This window comes from Oryx dammah, unplaced genomic scaffold, assembly GCF_014754425.2.
Source record: "Oryx dammah isolate SB20612 unplaced genomic scaffold, SCBI_Odam_1.1 HiC_scaffold_24, whole genome shotgun sequence".
Taxonomy (NCBI): Eukaryota; Metazoa; Chordata; class Mammalia; order Artiodactyla; family Bovidae; genus Oryx; species Oryx dammah.
The window spans coordinates 26,718,509-26,735,965 of record NW_024070208.1 but is presented as its reverse complement, the minus strand read 5'-3'; the positions used below and the strand labels follow the sequence as shown (position 1 = coordinate 26,735,965).

General features: G+C 40.7%; 1 long non-coding RNA gene and 1 other non-coding gene across 2 annotated transcripts in view; one reads left to right on the top strand and one right to left on the bottom strand.

The window, feature by feature from the left end:
- Window positions 1-17,457, bottom strand: part of LOC120883123 — a 459,333-nt gene that overhangs the window by 157,931 nt on the left and 283,945 nt on the right. The gene's annotated exons all lie outside the window — the stretch shown is intronic.
- Window positions 830-901, top strand: TRNAC-ACA. The gene has a single exon. It is a non-coding gene; the product is annotated as a tRNA-Cys (tRNA).

Below are 17,457 nucleotides of genomic sequence, written 5' to 3'. Positions count from 1 at the left end.
CATCTCCAGCTGGATTTCTCTGACCTAAAACCTTGTATCTTTCATGCAAAATGCTCCACAGGCATCCCTGCAGAAACAGGTTCAAAGAGAGAGCCTCCCCTACTTCAAGGCACTCCGCTTCCAAGGATCCATATTCAGGTTCTTACAGTAACTTTTTTGTTCATACTTTCAATAACAAATAAATGGGGAAATGCATAAACCTCAGTTAGTAGTTTGCTGGGGACAAAACATAGTTCTCATTATTACAAGCTGGTCAAGGGAAAGAAGGAAGGAAATAAGGAAAAAAAGGGAAGGCAGGAAAGAAGGAAGACAGAGAGAGAGAAAGGAAGAAGAGAGGAAGGGAGAGAAGAGGGAGGGGGAAGGACTGAGGAGGAGGCAAGGTGCCCACTCCATGACACGCACATACAGGTGTGTTCCAGCCCACATCTCCACTCATGGACAGAGACCCTCAGGCTGACACACACGAGGACATGCAGTTTAATCACAGCAGCTCACTCGAAGAGCAGGATTTCAACACTGCACAGGGAATCTGGTCTTCTATTTAGTAAGTAGATACCTGTGACAAGGAGGTGGTGGGTTATGTGATGGAGGAAAGAGTGTTGACAGGACATGAAGTCAGAAGACCCGTTTAAGACTTAGATGCATCATTTGCAACTTTGAGAATTTGAGTAAGCTAGTTAATCTCTTTAAATCTCAATTTTCTTACCTGTAAAATGGGAATAACAACTGTAACTGTGGTTACCTGCCTGGAAGGTATAGAAATAGATGTAATGGGTATCCAGATGTCCAGCAGAAGATCAAGTCACTGATTTCCCCAGCTCTCAGGACTTCCTTGGTGGCTCAGATGGTAAAGTGTCTGCCTACAGTGCAGGAGACCCAGGTTCAATCCCTGGGTTGGGAAGATCTCCTAGAGAAGAAAATGGCAACACACTCCAGTATTCTTGCCTGGAAAAATCCCATGGACGGAGGAACCTGGTAGGCTATAGTCCATGGGGTTGCAAAGAGTCAGACACGACTGAGCAACTTCACTTTCACTTTCAGGAGAGTTGACTGCTAACATCCCTCTCTGAGACTTACCCTCAACTTTTCCCAAAGTCTGTCCCCGGTGCCTGCCTACTCCAACTCCTTGATCCAAATTCAAAATATCTTCAGAATCCAACTCCATCTCTACACCTCCTCTGCTTCCACCATGAGCCATGCCTCCATCATCTCTGATTTAGCTTCTTGCAATAATTTTGTAATTGTTCTCTCTCATTCTGTGCTTGACTCGCTACAGCTTGAATGATTCCTTTAAAACATGACTTAAATCATGTCCTCCATCACCTCTCACTCCCTTACATAAAAGCCAAAGTCCTTGTGGATTTTACCAAGCCCTACACAATGTCCCACCACTGGCTCACTCATCCTGGGGAAATCCTCTTATCTCGCCTGAGGTCTACTGCTCCTCCTGTCTTGTTTATGTCGCCCCCGCCATATTGGTCTCCTTGCTCTTGTTCAGATGTGTCAGGAGTGCTCCAAGCTCAGTCCAGACCTTGGAACTTGCACCTCCCTTTGTCTGCAACACTCTTCCTCTACATGAATTGTTCCTTCACTTCCCTCAAATCTTTGTACAAATGACTCCTGATTAGTGACGTCTTCTCTCGCCACCTTAAAACTGCAACATCCCATCCCTTCTTTCTGCTTTATTTTCCTACTTAATACTTACTATTTATCAACACACTATGTTTTTTACTTACATGTTTGCTTATATTCCTCTCCTTGCACTAGAATATAACCTCTGTGATTATAGGAATTTTTACTTAATTTTGTTCACTGCTGTATCCTCACCACTTAATATAGAGCTGAACACATACTAAATGACCAGAAAATATTTACTGATATAGTTTAATAAATTAATAAAAGGCAAGGAATTTTCATAACAAATGGTAATCAACAATTTTTTCCTGTAAGGATCCAACAAAATTCAGATATGCCTAATCTAAATGTATGTGGATACATATCCACACATATAACATTTTGAACACAGTGACATTATATATCAAAAGACACAAAAAAAATCTGTAGAGCTGGTTAGGCAGTGACAGGGATATGTTCTGAGAACTGACATTATCAACATCTAACTCCTACTCCATCTCATTTCACAGAATGACACATTTTCATTATCATGACATCCTTTCTTCTTTGTCAAAGAAACTGGTGAGAAAAGTCTGTGAATTCAAAGGGCAGATGCTAGCATACAGTCTCTGTGTTTTTCTTCCCTTACCATTTCTCAAAGCACTTGGGCTGTAAGCATCCAATCACATCATTGTTTTCCATAATGAATACTAAGCCTGGGAGTCCTTTCCAAATAACAAACAGCTCCTAATGGTGGAAAAATATCCTCTGTCTTCTGCACTTTGCCTGTGCTCTCTGTCCCTGCTACAGGTCCAGCTTCTCAGATTTAGATTAGACTTCTCACCGAGTTGACAAAAGGCTTTGCTGGATCCATTAATAGAGTCATCTCCAGTTTTTGCTATTAGCCAACAATTTGTTGTTCTGTGCTTGCCAACAAATTTCTTTGCTCTACCAAATTGCTGGAGTCCACATAGTTGGCAGCAGTTTGAAGGGACTGGGTCTCCCAGCAACACCTAACAGGAAAACAACTCTGAACCAGAAACTCTTTGGTTTTGGTGGCACTCAGCCTCTCGAGCTTTGCCAAATCTCTCTGATTGCTAGCCAGGTACTCTTTGGAAAGGCAGAGAGAGCATGAACCACAGAAAGAGTCACACTCACCACCTTTGAGGCATCCTGAGAAATGTGATTGGTGCATCACAAGCCCTATTGAAGCTTTTGCATAAATTCCTAGGATCAATCTCCCTCCTGGCTCTGACCCAGAGGCTATGAATAGAAGACACCCACTGACTATCTTCACAGACACCCTCTCAGACCCCATGAGAAAAGGATCTCAATAATTAGAATAATGAGAAACTTCAGACCTGAACATTTGGTGGTGAAGGGTGGTAAAAAAGCAAAAAAAATTCTAATGTTAGTAGGGAAGAAGACAAAGCAATGGAAAATCCTATTCAGTTGCCCGAGAGCAAGTACAATACCTCAGCGTAGTATCTTTGTGGTTATAGGAAGCCCTATAGAGATTTCTTACTAGAGTAGTAAAGGGGTGTATATAAAAGACTGAGAGCAGAAGCAGAAGTTTTCATGTTGGGGTCCCTCTCTGCAGTTTCAGAGAGCTCAGTAAGAATTTGGTCATTCTAAACTTGGCAGATCTTCAGTGGGAAAGCAGCCGCTGGCCTCCAGACATGCAGGTGACTTGGGTGCTACTTATGTTTTGATAGATAAGTGTACACTGTCTAGATAAGAAGCAAAGTTCTCTTGCAGTGATGCTTCAAAGGAGCAGCTATCTGGGAAGATGAATCAATGCCAGGACAGTTCAAGAGCCAAACCAAACACCAGTAACCATGGTAAACACTAACAGATGAGGCAACCACTTGAAAGAGGCAACTTACTCTCAATCCACAGAGCACTCAACATAGTATGATACATATTTCTTCTTTATTTTTCATTAAGAGGTCACCCAACAAAGAATTATCGTCTTTAAAGAATTATCTCCGTTTCTATGAACTGTGACTGTCATATTGCCTTCCAAATAAGGAAGAGGACACGTACTTTATTTCCCATTCTCTTACATTCTTTACCGTAGCATTCAATGCCCCTAATGGTTCTGTATTGTATTCTTTTGCATTCCATCTACTGCCACTCCCCATCGTCCATACATTCAATTTAGTAAAAGCTGAGGGCCCATCATTCCCTAAACTTGCAGAAACTTCATTTATTCTCTTTCTTCTGTCTGGAATTGCTTCCCCACAGTCCCACTGGATCAAACCCTAATCCGCAACTGACATCTTCTTTGGGGAAACCCTCCCAAATATCATCCTAATTTAATTTATTCTGGAAAATGTGATCCTCTAGTATAGTAATGACCCTACTGAAGCATTTGTCACACAATGTGTGTGTCCATTGTTCATAGGTCTCTCTCTTCTACTCTACAATGAAGTTTATTGGTGGATTGGTCTGTATCTTACTGATATACCACGTGCTCCTTCATTAAGTATTTTATGAATGAATGAACAAAAGAAAAAAGTCAGAATTTTTGGCTCTCTTACTTTACACCCTTTGTTTTACTGAAGAAAAAACTACAATAGTCCAGAGAAATTCAGAGTCTTGCTCTAGATAACATTATCAAAGCTTAAAACACAGAATTAAATCTTTATAGAGATCCTTCTTGGATCCATGAATATAGTTAATATGAGGGCGACCATAGTGTATTTTCCCCAACAACCAGAAGCAGGTATAGAACACGGAAAGATCACAGGTGTTAAAAAGAAAGCATCAGTTCAGTTCAGTCGCTCAGTCATGTCCGACTCTGCGACCCCATGAAAAGCAGCACGCCAGGCCTCCCTGTCCATCACTAACTCCCGGAGTATACTCAAACTCATGTCCATTGAGTCAATGATGCCATCCAGCCATCTCATCCTCTGTCGTCCCCTTCTCCTCCTGCCCCCAATCTCTCCCAGCATCAGAGTCTTTTCCAATGAGTCAACTCTTCGCATGAGGTGGCCAAAGTACTCGAATTTCAGCTTTAGCATCATTCCCTCCAAAGAAATCCCAGGGCTGATCTCCTTCAGAATGGATTGGTTGGATCTCCTTGCAGTCCAAGGGACTCTCAAGAGTCTTCTCCAACACCACAGTTCAAAAGAATCAATTTTTCGGCACTCCGCCTTCTTCACAGTCTAACTCTCACATCCATACATGACCACTGGAAAAATCAAAGCCTTGACTAGATGGACCTTTGTTGGCAAAGTAATGTCTCTGCTTTTGAATATGCTATCTATGTTGGTCATAACTTTCCTTCCAAGGAGTAAGTGTCTTTTAATTTCATGGCTGCAGTCACCATCTGCAGTGATTTTGAAGCCCCCAAAAGTAAAGTCTGACACTGTTTCCACTGTTTCCCCATCTATTTGCCATGAAGTGATGGGACCAGATGCTATGATCTTAGTTTTCTGAATGTTGAGCTTTAAGCCAACTTTTTCACTCTCCTCTTTTACTTTCATCAAGAGGCTTTTTAGTTCCTCTTCACTTTCTGTCATAAGGGTAATGTCATCTGCATATCTGAGGTTATTGATATTTCTCCCAGCAATCTTGATTCCACCTTGTGCTTCTTCCAGCCCAGCGTTTCTCATGAGGTACTCTGCATATAAGTTAAATAAACAGGGTTCTTAATAAAATTCTGAAACTTTAGATTAAAACTCCAGTGAAAGCACCTGCATGGTTTGCAATAGGTATCAGTCTCTAGCAAAAAGGAGTGCCTCTTCTGGATCTGACCTCCTCTTTCCTCAAACTCCCAACACATATTCCAACCCACAGACACTACCGAACTCAAAGGTTGACGACCATCCTTGAATGGTACTGCTGTTATCAGAGAGATGTCAATGAGTCAGTTTTTAGGAACTGGGAGCATCATCTCAATGGCGGTTCCTTGGAGTGGGGGATATAGGCAAGAGTTTTGATTCTACTTTCTTTTATTCCTGCATTACAACCTTTTAAGTCCATGTGAGTGATCAACACGTGCAATCTTTAGCAAATGGGAACTTTCATCTGAGAGAAAAGGAATTTTCTAATGTCAACAATGTCTGTAAATTCACTAAGTGTAAAGATCTTGGAGGGGTCTAGTAATACTATTCTGGAAAGTTTTCATTCCAATCCCAAAGAAAGACAATGACAAAGAATGTTCAAACTATAGCATAATTGTACTCATTTCACACACTAGCAAAGTAATGCTCAAAATTCTCCAAGATGGCTTCAACAGTACATTAACTGAGAACTTCCATATGTTCAAGCTGGATTTAGAAAGGTAGAGGAAGCAGAGATCAAACTGCCAACAGTCTCTCCACTGGATCAGAGAAAAAGCAAGAGAGTTTCAGAAAAACATCTATTTCTGCTTCATTGACTACGCTAAAGCCTTTGACTGTTTGGATCACAACAAAATATGGAAAATTCTTAAAGAGATGGAAATACCAGTCCACCTAACCTGCCTCCTGAGAAACCTGCATGCAGGTCAAGAAGCAACAGTTAGCACCATGGAAAAATGCACTAGTTCCAAATTGGAAAAGGAGTATGTCAAGGCTGTATATTGTCACCCTGCTTATTTAACTTTATGCAGAGTACATCATGCGAAATGATGAGCTGGATGAAGAAAAACCTGGAATCAAGATTGCTGGGAGAAATATCAATAACCGTAGGTATGCAGATGACACCACCCTTATGCCAGAAAGGGAAGAAGAACTAAAGAGCCTCTTGATAAAGGTGAAAGAGGAGAGTGAAAAAGTTAGCTTAAAATTCAACATTCCAAAAACTAAGATCATGGCATCTGGTCCCAGCACTTCATGGCAAATAGATGGGGAAACAGTGGAAAGAGTGACAGACTTTATTTCCTTGGACTCCAAAATCATTGCAGATGATGACAGCAGCCATGAAATTAAAAGACACTTGCTCCTTGGGAGAAAAGCTATGGCCAAGCTAGACAGCATATTCAAAAGCAAAGACATTACTTTACCAACAAAGGTCTGTCTAGTCAAAGCTATGGTTTTTCCATTTGTCATGTATGGATGTGAGAGTTGGACCATGAAGAAGGCTGAGGGCCAAAGAATTGATGCTTTTGAACTGTGGTGTTGGAAAGGACTCTTGAGAGTCCTTTGGACAGCAAGGAGATCAAATCAGAGAATCCTAAAGGAAATCAGTCCTGAATAGTCATTGGAAGAACTAATGCTGAAGCTGATGCTCCAATACTTTGGTCTCCTGATGGGAAGAGTCAACTCATTAGAAAAGACTCTGATGCTGGGAAAGATTGTGGGCAGGAGAAGAAGGACGACAGAGGATGAGATGGTTGGATGGTATCACTGACTGTAGACATGAATTTGAGCAAAGGGATGGTGAAGGACAGGGAAGCCTGGAGTGCTACAGTCCATGGGGTCACAGAGAGTTGGACATTAATGAGCAACTGAATAGCAAAAGATCTTGGGAGGGTTTTAGTAATACTACTCTTATGTCTCTTGTTGAATAAGCAGGAACAAAGACCAAGACAAAGGTACTGAACCCATTTCTTGGCCCAGATCTCAGGGCCCCAAACATTGCAGGGACCTGGCAGGGAGCTTTACCTTAGAATGGGAAGCATCCCCATATGAGTGACTTTCTGGAAGCTACTGAAAGGGCGAGAATGGTAATTTCATCATTATCACATCAACATGCCCATTGATGTGTTAAGCATTTGGCCAAAATTGCTGGGTCAATTCACAGGGCAGTCAAGATTCTCCTCGAGTGCTATGGAATAGGATGCTAATGGCACACAGCAGTGACAGAATGTCAAAGTGATGATAGTCTAAGATGCATGAGATACCAGTAAGGGTGACAGCAAAAGGAGATGCAGAACCTTATCTCTGTAGGAAGAGAGAAAGGCTTAGTTTAGCTAAAATGGCATGTTATTCCATAATCATCATCATCATCATTCTATCACTAAGTAATCATTATCGATCACCGGGTCAGAGTTATTTCTCTCTCTCTCTCTCTGTCTCTCTCTCTCTGTCTCTCTCTCTCTCTCACACACACACACACACACACACACACAAATGAATTTGATCTCAGACTGCTCTGATCAGCTCCCACTTGATTTTCAGTAGCTGAATTTAGAAGTAACTGTAAATACACATATTTAGACTTGGCCATGGAATTAGGGATTGCAGTAGGAGTGACAAGGGTACACAAAGGTAAAATGATTTGTGTATACCAAAGTTAAGAGAATCTCTGAAAAATAAGTGTTCTTCACCAAATATAAAGTCTTAGGACCAACAGCTCACTCTCACCTGAGTTTTATATATCCTGGCTTCCACTGTCTTTTCATTCTATATGTTTTACCTGAGTCTCTTAGCCATTTCTATGACTTCTATATATTGATGATATCCTAATATCTAAGGTCTAGACTCACAATTCTGTCTGTTTGTACTGAATATTGGTATCTAGATACCTCAAATTCAACACATCAAAAAGAAGATGACTCCAGTGGGTCAAAGATGGGTAGTTTTGATTTGTAACAGGTAGCTTTTATGACTGTGTTCAATGACCAAAAAAAAAAAAAAATAGGGCGGTGTTTCTCAATCCTATATTATCTATTCTCGAACTACTTTATTGGTAATATAGGCCACAAACCACAAGGAATGCTAAAGCTCTCAGTGGCTGAACTTAGAATTCAGACAAATTCTTCATATGTCCACTAGAATTCTCAAAAACATATTTCAAAGTGCACATGGATCATCACCCAGGAGGTGATTCCTGATTTTCTTCAAGGAAAAGATGTTGCAAGTTGAGATGTCCTTCATCAGTCTCCAAGGGGAAAGGCCTCTGTACATAAAGACTGAGGACAAAGTTACAAAAGAGGCTTAATTCAGAGGTTGAGCACTGGAGCACTGAGGGCTTGGTGTAATTACAACGAATTTCACCTCCTTCAAACCCTTCTTCCGCTGTGTCCAGTTGTGGAAGCTCAGATGACACAATTAACTTTCTAAATTTCAGGGGTTCTCATCTGTCATAAAGGACAAAAATGCTTGCTTTGAGAGGCTTCTGTGGAAATGAAATCAGACAATTCATAAGAAATACTTAGTCTGGTATGATCTGGTACAGAGTAAGCAATGAATGACTATTAGTCTTATCATTTATATTGTTGTTATTACCACAGTCAGGGTTATTATTATCATTCTATTATCTCAGACACCTAAAATTAACTTCCATATTAAATCAACAACATTATTTGATATCATTTAGGAAAGACACATCCCTTTTCTTATTCTAGAGCTTTTTTCTACTCATCTATTAGCCCACTGTAAATTTGTTTTGTCCCTCTTATTACAATTTCCACTGGATCAGAAGTCTTTTTGAATGAATCACAGTAACAACAGCAATGACAATTAATAGATATCAAGTGTTTATAGTGAGCCATATATGCAGCTAGGGGTTCACATGCATTATCTCACAACCACCTGATGACAGTGGTACTTCTGTTATCCTCTCATGATAAATTTACCAAAAGAATATACATTATTTCTTCCTTCTGTTGTCCAGACCAAGATTCACTATTTGGCTTTAACGAAAACAAAATCCCTTTTATATTGCTCTGATGGTGAGGTGCACAAGGTACACAGAGGACACAGAGGGTCCCCAGCAACGACTCTACAAGGCCACCGAAGGCAGCCCAATAAGATAAGCATGAACCCTGTGTTAAATGACAATAGAGATCCACCACGCAGAGCAAATTCAGGAAAGGCCAGAGCACAAAGGCTCTCTGGAGACTGGAACTACTACAGGGGCTGAAACAAGGAGTGATGCAGGGCAGAAACGCAGGGCCAAACTGTGGAAGACCAATGCACCTAATTACAGTGTCTGCACTTGATGTTGTAAGGATTGTGGCAACGGGGAACACTAAAGGGATTTAAGCTGGAGTTTTACTTGATCCTTTCCCACATATTTTCTCTTACAAAGACATCTCACTGGCAGCGTGGAGGTTTGTAATTCTAGACAAGAATTACTGAATACAGGACATATGAAAATGAGAAGGACCTGCAGGAAGTCTGTGTTAGCAGAGCTAGGAAAGAGGGACAAATTCCAGAGAGAGGAGATGGAATGGGCAAAGCCTGGTGGTGATGGGATGTGCCTGGTGAACAGGAGAGAGGCCACCAAGACTTCTAGTCTTGACGACTGAATGGATGGTGGTAATAATAAACAGAAAAAGGTTTTTTTTTTCCTTTTTGGTTAATGGGGAAAATAATGATTTCAGGATTGGGCATGTTGGAGAAGAGTAATAAGGATTTGCAAAATTTCTAAGTACCAGGTTGGCAAATATTTAAAGATTAAAAAAAAAAAAGATTGTGGAGGGGCTTCCAGTGGATTACAGGAGAGTCTTTAGTGGCTGGAACCTTGCCCTGGGTCACCTGGCCTTTGGTTTGAGTCCTGCTGCTGCCACCTACAAGGCACAGAGAGCTGTGTAGAACTGTGGTGCCTGTGTGTGTGTACTAAGTTGCTTCAGTCATGTCTGACTTTTTTTGAACCTATGGACCAGAGCCCACCAGACTCCTTTGTCCATGATATTCTCCAGGCAAGAATACTGGAGTGGATCGCTATTTCCTTCTCCAGGGATCTTCCATACCCAGGGATTAAACCTAGGTTTCCTATATTGCAGGCAGATTCTTCACTACTGAGCTACCTAGGAAGCCCGTAGAATTGTGGGGCTTACACAAAATGCCTACACATTTTGACTATATAATCCTACTTCTGGGAATTGATCAAAAGGAAATAATCAGGAGGGCTCTGTATGTGTGATCAAGGCAGCTCCTAAAGCACCGTTTATAGCAGCAGGTACTGGAATGAAGGGAAGAAAGTCATGGCACAACTATAAAGCAGAAGCCAGTGCAGCCAGTGAGATGATGCACAATCATGCTTCTTACATGAGAGACGTCCACCACTCTGAGGAAGTCAGAGCACACATCACAGAGCAACTCATCTCATCCATCCCCCACTCCATCACTCTCTCCAACAGCTGCCTCCTTAACAAGACTTCTCTGACCCTACCTCCCAAGTCACTATCATTTCTCCCAGTTTATATTCTTATCACTCGTCAAGCTTCTGTTTCTATATCAAATGGAAATTGTGTGAAAACTATGGTGCGATTTAAATAAGTTGTGGGTTTCCTAGGCAATGCATTGGTAAAGCATTTGCCTGTCAGTGCAGGAGATGCAGAAGATACAGTTTCAATCCCTAGGTCAGAAAGATCCCCTGAAGGAGGAAATGGCTACACGCTCCAGTATTCTTGCCGGGAAAATCTCATGGACAGAGCAGCCTGGTGGGTACAGTCCATGGGATCACAAAAAGACACAACTAAGCGACTGAGCAAACACTTACACATAATTTGTGTCAAATGAGATGGTCGGTAAATATATGAATATGCCTGGTACAAAATAAATGCTGAATACTTTCCAACTTTAATTATTCATTTATTTTCTTTCCTTAATAATTCTCTGCTAAGTATTTGTTGTTATCTTCCTAACATCACTTTGAGATCTCTCAAAAGTCCCTTGTAAAAACAGTAGGTGAATATGTGGGGTTGAACATGATGAAATGCACACCAGTATTTAGGGAACACCAGATTATTTCTTCATGTAATAAGAAAAAAGGCTATTAAATCTCTTTCTCTGTGAAGATATTATTTATCATATATATATACATAATAAATACATTAGTACTTTATTAAAAATGTGAAGTTGCTCAGTTGTGTCCAACTCTTTGTGACCCCATGGACTATAGCCCACCAGGCTCCTCCATCCATGGAATTTTCTAGGCAAGAATACTGGAGTGGGTTGTCATTTGCTTCTCCAGGGGATCTTCCCAACCTAGGGATCAAACCCAGGTCTCCCGCGTTGTGGGCAGACGCTTTACTGTCTGAGCCACCAGGGAATCTCCAAATTATTTTCTTATTAAAAATAAGATGAGTGATAGAGTTTTTTCCCTAATTAAATATTTATGAGTTTGCAAATCCTTAAGGGAGGATTTGAATAACACTATATTGTGCTTTAAAATTAATCTTTAAAATGCTGATCCAGTATTTGGCTGATCTAGCTAGTGGAATCACTTCTGAGAATATATCCAAAAAATATGGAAACATAAGTTCAAGAAGACAATGTGCACCCCATGTTCACTGCAGTATTATTTACCATAGCCAAGATATGAAAACAACACATCCATCAAAGGATGAGTGGATAAAGAAAAGGTAGTGTGCATGTATATATATAATATACACACATACACACAATGGGATACTACTTAGCCTCATAAACATGAAATCTTGCCATTGCATACTAAGAGAAATGTCAGATGGAGAAAGACAAAGATCATATGATTTCACTCATGTATGAACAACAGACTGGTTCCAAATAGGAAAAGGAGTATGTCAAGGCTGTATATTGTCACCCTGCTTATTTAACTTCTATGCAGAGTACATCATGAGAAACGCTGGGCTGGAAGAAACACAAGCTGGAATCAAGATTGCCAGAAGAAATATCAATAACCTCAGATATGCAGATGACACCACCCTTATGGCAGAAAGTGAAGAGGAACTAAAAAGCTTCTTGATGAAAGTGAAAGAAGAGAGTGAAAACGTTGGCTTAAAGCTCAACATTCAGAAAACAAAGATCATGGCATCTGGTCCCATCACTTCATGGGAAATAGATGGGGAAACAGTGGAAACAGAGTCAGACTTTATTTTTTGGGGCTCCAAAATCACTGCAGATGGTGACTGCAGCCATGAAATTACAAGACGCTTACTCCTTGGAAGAAAAGTTATGACCAGCCTAGATAGCATATTCAAAAGCAGAGACATTACCGACTAAGGTCCGTCTAGTGAAGGCTATGGTTTTTCCAGTGGTCATGTATGGATGTGAGAGTTGGACTGTGAAGAAGGCTGAGTGCCGAAGAATTGATGCTTTTGAACTGTGGTGTTGGAGAAGACTCTTGAGAGTCCCTTGGACTGCAAGGAGATCCAACCAGTCCATTCTGAAGGAGATCAGCCCTGGGATTTCTTTGGAAGGAATGATATTAAAGGTGAAACTCCAGTACTTTGGCCACCTCACACGAAGAGTTGACTCACTGGAAAAGACTCTGATGCTGGGAGGGATTGGGGGCAGGAGGAGAAGGGGACGACAGAGGATGAGATGGCTGGATGGCATCACTGACTCGATGGACGTGAATCTGAGTGAACTCCGGGAGAAGGTGATGGACAGGGAGGCCTGGTGTGCTGCGATTCATGGGGTCGCAAAGAGTCAGACACGACTGAGAGACTGAACTGAACTGAACTGAACTGATGGACTCTAAAAAGAAAACAAATGGACAAACAAAACAAACTCATAGATAAAGAGAACAGCTTGGTGGTTACCAGAGGGGAAAGGGGTTGGAAAGAGGGAAAAGTGAGTGAAAGGGGTGATAATGGGTGGTGACTGGACCTTAGGTTCGTGATCACTTTGTAGTCAAATTATAATGTTGTACACCTGAGTCTAGGGTAATGTTATGTACTAATTTTACCTCAATTAATAAAATACTGGCTGTCAATAAAGGAACAAACTCAAACATTCTGGAAAGTTTGAAAGACATACGCCCATCCTCAAACTTGATACATTCTTATGAGTCCCTGAGTACCTTTGTCAATATACATGGTTTCTGAAGCAAACCCACAGGAACACACAGCCCATAATCTGCTATTTAATGAGAGTCTAGATATATTACAGATTCCAAGAAAAGTAAACAGGATACATATACATATGCCCTTCCACACACACATAAACCATGCGCCATAAAAATCAGACCAAATGTACAGGGTCCTCCCCCTACTTTAACATATAGTGATGTAGCTCAAGAGTTATGCGTTAGCTCAGCATGTTGCGGCAACGAGCTACTGAAAGGGCAAGATAGCAAAACAGTATTTGAAGGCAACACTTGGGAATCTGCATTTTTTTTAATTAACTACTAAAAATAGAATCTTTTCCTACATTCCTCCCTTCTTCTTACCTCACAATAGCCTTTAAGCCAGTTATCTTCAGCTTCCATTTGAAATATTGCAGTTGTTATAAAACAATGAGGGTCAGAGCTGTGCAGCAATAGATGAACCAATTACAGGACTGGGGTGGGGAGGGGCAATGTGGAGTTCATTTATTAGCAGGAACAAAATTGCATCATTATAATTTTAATAAAAAACATCTCTCTTTCTCTTATTCTTTGAAAACAATTAGCTTTTTGATCCTAACTGTGCTTTATTTGCATGCCCTCAAATTGCTTATTTAACAGTATTTTTGAAAACATGTAATTTTAAATTTTTTCATCATTTATTTTTACACAGAAAAGGTCTTGTCATTTTCAATATTAAGGTAAAATTTGGTAGGTTTCAGAATGATGCAGATCCACAAAAGAAAAAGTGCTAGGAAATGAAATAGTGGGAAGTAAAAAACCATAAAGCAGTATCAACTGATGTCAAGGGAAAAAAAATGTATACACTGACGTTAATAAAGTGACAAATGCTGCTACCTGACATTTCTACCGCTCCACTCCAAAAAAGAGGATTTGCCCTTTGATACTTATCACTCCTTTGTGTACCTTTCTTTTACAGATTCATTTTGCATTGTCTTCTCTTCTTTTTTGAAGTGTTAGTTATGTAAAGACCAATGTTATTTGGATGTAGAGATTTTGAATAACACAGACACATTCTTCTTCCTTTATTTCCCTCTCTCATCTCCTTTGTGACTCTGTATTTTTTAAATATCTCATCTATTGTAGTAAGATGAATGCCTAATTGTTCTCTCATAAAAGAAATGACTTGTTAATGAGAAAATGCTTATATGCATGAAAAAAAATAGTGTTTCTATGGAATCTGTGGAGTCAGGAGGGTAGTCCCTGTTAGGTACTAGGGAGAAATGTTGGTTCTGGTTTCAGAAGAGAGAAGCTTGCAATTTCAATTCCTTGGAATCTATCAGAAGCCATTTTCCATGGCCATAGGAAGGCTGCCTGATAAGGCTGCAGTTGAAAATGTACTCCTTGGGCAGAATTTCTGATACACTATGACAATGGAGGAGTCTGCACACTTAATAGCATGAAATTTGGGTAAGAATTGACAGCCAAGTGTGTATCTAAGAAAGCCCATCCTAATTTGAGGACAAGTTTTGTTAATAAACCAGGATATAAAGGTTTATCGTCCCCTTCCAAAAAAAAAAAAACTGCAATGGCAATAAAACGCCTTAGTTTAAGTTCTGCTTGCATTAAAGTGATGCCCACAACACCATATCTTTTATGCTGGTGGGCAGCTCTGCTTCAGCTCAAAATCTTAAGCAACATACATTTAACAGCGTGACACGTTAAAGGGAGAGCAAATTTCTTTTCTTCACACCAGATGGGAATAAGAAACGTGAGTGTTGTGCACAATGAAACAATATCTATAAATCTACCATTTTATCATCCCATTTCAGACTATAAAATTAGAAGATTCATCACTTACACCTCTACTCATGAAATATACCTGCTGAGGTATGAGGTCCCTGTGGGAAGACTGATACGGATAACACATTCAGAGGGTGAAGTCATACATCAGTGAGCATCACGCGATTAGCAAGAGCTGTGACCCTCATACTCAGCTGCATTTGCTTTATGCTGGGGGATGTCAGGAGTGTGTCAGCAAACAAAGAATTGTTAGGAATCTGCTTGTTACCAACTCTGCAACTGGAGAGATCTAACACAAAGATCTCGACATACAAAGATATGCCCAAATCATAATAAGGTAATATTCAAAGTTGCCTAAAAATGTACTCCTATTATCAGGCGGCTATCTTCTTAGGTGGGAAAATAAGCAGCTTTTCACGTATTTCTTCTGTTTTCTCTCTTCCCCAGTTTCTAATTCTAACCCACATCCACACTTTGTCCTCATAACTGTGACAATGACATGTGATAATCTGCAAGGTGCAGAAAATATTTAGAGCTCTTCCACCTTTGTCATCTCATGTGATCCCCCAGCCACCCAGGGAGGTTGGAGCAGAAATGGCTTAATGACTTGACCAAGAGTGGGGATGAAAACACAGAGATTCTAAATACATTTCCAGTGTTTCTTATTTTCTTCCTCCCTCTCTCAATATGTTGTGTTAACACTCCCAGTGTTCCAGCGGTATTAGCAAACTAGGAAAAATACAGGTCAGAGATTCTTTGTTTTCTGTATTCTTTTTTTTTTGATAGACTAGCTGTAGAATCTAAGGAAAATAGCTAGGTTTCTGTGGCCATGTCCTCTCTATTTGAGTCATGTTAGATGGGCATCATGCCTACTTCAGGCCTGGAAGGTTTACCCTAATTTGCCTAGTTTGGGAACATGACACTAATTAATCATACATAATAAACTACTCCGAAACCTAGTGCCTTAAAAAAGAACAGTAAGTACTTATTATCTTTGCCATTTTTTCATGGCCAAGAATTTGGGAGCAACTTAGCTGGGCAGTTTGACTTGGAGGAGTCCTTCATGAAACAGCAGTCAGAGGGGCAATTATCTGAAGACAAAAGGATCAGCTAGCAAGATGACCACTCACATGACTGACACGTTGGTGCTGCTCAGTGGCAGGAGGTCTTGGCTCCTTTCCATGTAATCCTCTCCCAGGGCTTGTTCAGTGTCCTGACAACCAGACCAAGCAACCCGTAAGAGCAAGTGGAAGCCACAGTGCCATTTATGACCCAGCCTGCAAAGCCATAATTCCATCTGCCTCAGTGTTCTTTTTATCACACAGGCCAGTCTGGATTCAACATGGGGTAAAACCACATGTGTAGTTTCACTGGGTCCATTTTGGAGGCTGGTATGATTACTCTGGACTTTCCTGAGGGAGTCAGCAAATATACCATTTTCCCCCCAAGAAGCAAGAATGTCCTGGGGAGTGTATACCTGGTGGCAGAGGGTTGATGTCATGTTGGTGGATATCTGGCACTTTCTTTCACCATCACCCTCACTCTTACCTCTTCTGGGAACTGTCCCTCCAATACACGACCACCATGGGAACCACTCTGGAAGTCCAGACTGCGATCCTGACTGCTTAACCATAGTTTGCTGGTTCAGTATCAGGCAACTGACCCAAGAGCGGGGAGGAACATTAAAAATAACACCACCTACCAGGGACTTCCCTATTGGTTCAGTGGTTAAGAATCCACCTTGCAATGCAGGGGACATGACTTTGGTCCCTGGTCAGGGAACTAAGATCTCACCTGTTGAGGAGCAACTAAGCCTGTGTCAGAACTAGAGAGTCCCTGGCCCACAAGAAAGATCCCCCATGACAACAAAGACCCAACACAACCAAATAAATAATAAAGATAAACATTTAAAAATGTTTAAAGTAAAGGAAATAACATTCTTTAGACTATACAGATATTTGTTCCACATGGGACACGCGACTCATAGACTAATACAATCATTCCCTGGGATTTAGAACTTGAGAGGAAAACAACCTTGAGGGAGATCTCCCTTCCTCTAATAGTTAAACTAGAATATAAAACTTCCCCATGTGGAGGATCTGATTCATAGTGAGAAAGCAAGTTGGTAGTGGACAAAGCAGAGATTAGAAGAGAACAAAACTGAGCTCCTGCCTCCAGGTTAGACTGTACACTTTTCACAGCTTAGTTTGTGTCCTTTACAACCCTTTGGAATCTGTGAACCAATAAATTCCCACTCACAGATGAACTAATCAAAAAAGTTGCAAAATTGTTCACAGTTCAACTCATATGCAGAGAAAATATAAATTTTGTCTGGGCTTTGAGGAGAGAAAACGTACTTGACTTTCTCTAATCTGGGATAACTGCTCA